Source organism: Ostrea edulis, chromosome 5 (assembly GCF_947568905.1).
Source record: "Ostrea edulis chromosome 5, xbOstEdul1.1, whole genome shotgun sequence".
Lineage (NCBI taxonomy): Eukaryota > Metazoa > Mollusca > Bivalvia > Ostreida > Ostreidae > Ostrea > Ostrea edulis.
Window position 1 is genome coordinate 61,224,992 of NC_079168.1, and position 4,888 is coordinate 61,229,879.

At 34.8% G+C, this 4,888-nt stretch overlaps 1 long non-coding RNA gene across 1 annotated transcript; it reads right to left on the minus strand.

Moving 5' to 3' along the window:
• Positions 1 to 595: 595 nt before the first annotated feature.
• Positions 596 to 2,650, minus strand: LOC130054638 (uncharacterized). Its single transcript, XR_008802963.1, has 2 exons — positions 2,043 to 2,650; positions 596 to 1,953 (listed from the first exon to the last, which is right to left on the minus strand). It is a non-coding gene; the product is annotated as an uncharacterized LOC130054638 (long non-coding RNA).
• Between the last annotated feature and the right edge of the window lie 2,238 nt (positions 2,651 to 4,888).

Consider the following 4,888-nt stretch of genomic DNA (forward strand, 5'->3'; position numbering starts at 1 on the left):
TTTGAAGAATCCAATTTTCCATTTTTTTTCTTCCTGTTGTACCCCCTACCCCCATGAAAAATGACGATACATATCTGGCTATTACATGTACATTTTGCTTTGCAACAAATGCATGTATACTAATTGTATGGTGTAGAATTGTACCCTTTACCAAGTCTTCCTTCATTTACACAGTATAAGGAATGGTAAACCAAAATCACAAAACAAAATGCATAAAGACCAAGATATTTTTAAGCGTAGGAACTTCCTTCACGAATACATAAATACATGTATTCAGAAAAATCGCATGCATGCATTGCAGGACTATAGCATATGTGTGTTTTAACGTTTCTGTAACATGCCATAATGACTACTTTCAGGCTTGAGTGTAATTTATTCATCAATATTTTCATTTCGTAGATCTGGCTCAATGGATATACATGTATACTGAAAATAGACATACCACTGTACGTCGAAATTTCAAATTTAAATGTATTCGATAAGATGTTAGTATTCATAAATCAGTAAAATTCGTGTTGAGGTTTTATCTGATATGATACAGTGTCAATATACCGTAATGCATTAGTAGGATATGCAAAAGGCAAAAGTATAAACCTTTTCCTTTTTCATTATTAGTACCTATATCTATATGATCACGAAAACACATTATATAATTTATATCCGGATTCATATACCGATTTAGATATCAATAAAAATAAAGCTGCATAGTTTGGGGAAGGGGGTTCTAATGAGTCTGATGAAATTAAAAGAAGGAACCCCACATTTGCATTCAAACTAGATGTACTTCAAAATGAATTCATTTCTGCTCTAACTGAAAGCATGGTTCTAAATTCGGGAACGAATCTTGCATACAAAATAATTAATAGGGGAACACATCAATTCGAGCTCCTTTGCAATTTAATGAAATGCAGATATGCATCTTTCTTTCAACACGAATTGATATGTTGTTTCAGACACGTATACAGGGGGTTGGGGTGGACAAGAGAGGCTGGTCTGTTCTCCCCCCCCCCCTTTTTTTTTTTTTTACAATTTACTTTTTTCCGTTATTCTAACATACAAAGTCAGTATTTTCTACATGCACAGTTCAAACTAATATATTTTTTTTTAAATTTGTAATGAATTCAATTAAAAGCATCAACGCCTGTAAGTTTCCAATATATTGTCAATCAAAAAAGTTTAGATAGCTGGAAATTTTTAATGCTTGTAAGCTTACATTTATATCAGTGATCAATCTTCTTTCCTTCTGTGAAATGATATATTGTACATGGAAGTAGGGCTCTCTCTCTCTCTCACCTGTTCAATCAATAAATATGGACATACAGAGACCATAAATAATTATGTGGTTTCCAAAGAGACAATAAAACTATATTTTCGTTCATATATTTCGTTATATTTACATTTGCAACTGTTTTCTCCTACATAACACTATTACGAGCAATACGTATTTATTTCTGGATAAATTTACTACGGGGGCTGTGCGTATGAACATTTGTTAAAAGTAGGTAACAGGTACAACTTTTACTAAGGCAATACACATCTAGCAATCGCTCTCACTTACTACAGAAATCTTTCAATAGATGAAATCAACATCACAATATGTATTTACGGTTTTATTTGTATTCCAAGCAGTGAACTTTCATCAATAATTGATAAAAACATTTCTGTAAACAATGTCTTTAGTTAGATATCTACTAGCCTACTAGGCCTAATGTATGTCTAAAATTTCGTCTGCTACAACTTCACCCTGGTCATCGGTGATGCGGAATTGTACCTACTGCTAGACGATGACATTAGGCTTTAGCAAAAAGGTCATTCACAGGATGTATGGCCGATAAGTCGTCAAAGTGCATTAAGACCTACACACCACACTGCTTCCGTGCCACAGCAGCCATAGTGCTTGATGTCGGTTTCCAAGTTTATGTCGGGACATCGAAGCGAGGCGTCGTTAAAAACCTATTACAAAAAATTATCGAGTCAAAAGAAGCGTTCAGTGAGCTCATGTTTATCAACAATTACATATCCAAATCCAAACCGTCCCTTACCTTCGTGCAGTTCCACATTCTCTGCGATGTTCAGTTCTTTCCGGAGATTCATCTGAGCTGCGTCCTCTGTCCTGTCTATAAAAGATTTGCCTACACCTGACGACTGCCGCCCTGTTCTTCATGTTCCTCCATCTCAGTCTTCTGTTAACTCCGCAATATCCACAGAATAATATCTTTCAAAGTCGGTCTTCAACGTCTTCACTTTTCAAAAGTCAAAGCGCATCACAACTCTAAGTGTAACACTGCGCATCCCCGTTTAAATCATAATTCCCCCACTCCCTAAAATTAGACATATGGAAGAGTTTTTATTATATACTCCCGAGTTAATGTATAAGTATATGTTGATATACTTGCTTTCTAGCGTCTTAATAATTAAAACAGTTCTTCATTTTATAGAACTTTGTTTTGTGTTGTCGTCATTTTGAACATCTATGACGCTTCGTTGTGGACGTCAACAATTTGAAATGTATGGAAACGTGTTGTTAACACAATTCAGCAATGTTACCAACCAAAAATGTAAATATAAGTAATAAGGTATCATTTAAAAATATTTATCGGGATATAAATACGGGTTGGTACATGATCAAATTTTATCACGTGACCAACCCGTATTTATATCCCGATAAATATTTTTAAATGATACCTTATTTCTTAATTATATGTGTCGTTGTGTAATCAACTGTTTATTATGGATTGCAAATGTAATACCCGCATTTTCACACAGGTGTATATCTTCGATCATTATTCCCTTATTTGTATAGCCAACTTTGTATATGATCATCGATAGATTTTGAATTGTGCACGCAATATATCCAACCAGATGTTCAGTGTATATGATTAGATTCCCGATTTCTATAAACTGCAAAACCTCGACCAGACAAGCATTCACTACAGGATAAAATTTCGACTCTGACATCTCCCCTGATTGAAGACACCCTGTTTGGCACGGGTGACGTGTGTCGCAGCCTGTATAGTATAATGGAATGACAACGTGTTGTAAAGTTCTAACGAGATACAAATGGAGTTTATCATTTTGTTTCGTGGAATTATCAGAATAAAGAGAATCTAATATTCTCGGTAAGTGTACATCTCCGATACCTTTTGAGTAGACGTCTGTATTTGATACGTTTTTGTTTTTTGTTTTGGCGAATATGCCACGTGCATTATATAGCATATTATGGATATGGCATGCACCCGTATTTTGCAAGAATTGATATAAATAATATATTTTATGCTATTTGCTTGTTCCATTCCATCAGTATGATTTCTCCGCATTTATTTCATAAGAAACTTGCATGCACTTTCAAGTATTCAAGAAAAGTTTTTGCAAAATTTTTGTCGAAATTATCTAAACTTTCAGGATGTTGCATTTGTATGCAATAAATATTTGGTAATTTTAAGGAAAGCATAATGTTTTAAAATGTGATTTTGTTTCTCATTCCCTATATATTATTATCGGAGATGTGCACTGGTCGAATCCACCTAGAAAAATCACTCGGGTATGACATTTGGGGTATATACGGGTAGAGTAAATTAGGCTACCTGAGAGAAATATGGCGGATAAGATAAGAAAGGTGTACGATTGTCAAGTTATTTGCATATGCCATATAAGGTACATCTATAATGACAAGCTATTGTAACGAATTTACCTAACAAATGATTAGAAAATTATATGAGTTCTATGCATGGCAAGCCCTTTTACTATTTATTCGTAAAATAAGATAAGAGATATCTTCATTAGTTAAAGAGATATCTCTGTAAGTTAGAGAGATATCTCATTTGTTTAAAGAGATATCTCTTTTGTTTAAAGAGATATCTCTTTAAACAAATGAGATATCAAAGAGAAAGAGATATCTCTCTAGCGTAAAGAGATATCTCTCTATCGATGTAAAAAGATATATCTCTTTAAGTTAGAGATATCTTTAAATTTTCAAAGAGATATCTCCCTGTTGCATTGTCATTACCCATACTACCCATAGTCCTCTGCGTCCCCGCACACAGAGAGTTGGTTTGTGTGCAAACGACCTCTGGCGGAAGTTTGTGATGTAACCCTATTTTTTAACCAAGCAAAATACTTCTAGTATATAAATGGCGGGAAAGGTTGAAGAGGTGGTTGAGGTAACATTGTCAAGTTGCCGAGAGGCGAAATCTAGTGTAGCTCACATATTTCATCAATTTATTGTCTTTGTTTTTTGTTACCTGTACATGTATACATTTCACATGCGGTAAAAGCAAAATCTTCCCACGGGATTGCAGCCATCAGGGTGTTGCTAAAACGCGAAACGGAAAACGAAACGGAATTTAAAATGTAGTTAAGATTAGTGGCGGATTTAGAGGGGGCGCAGCCCCCCCCCCCCCCCCCCCCCCCCATAAAATTTTAAATTTAAGGTAAATCGCGGTATCTTGTTTCGGAAAATGTACTAAACGATAAGAGAAGCAATAATTTCTTCCACTACCAGAGAAATAAATGACAAAATCCTTTGATTTCTTGATTTACTTTACTGGGAGAACTTAATTTTTTTCCAAAAACTCCTTAAAATTTGGATCATTTTATTAATTTCAACTTATTAAAATGATAGAAAATAGTACAAATGACTATAATAGGAGAAATATTTCAAGCCCCATCAAATTTGTAAAATCCAGGAGTTTCCGGGGGCTTCGGTCCCTGGACCCACTGCGTCATAAAGTGGCACCCCCCGTAACCACAATTCCTGGATCCGCCCCTTAATATAACGGTAAAAATCAGGGGGGGGGGGTGTGATTGATTTTGATTAAAATCAACAATTTGGGAATTGTTTACAAGCGATAAAACAACTTTATCTTAAAATTTCGCAGCATAAATTGAT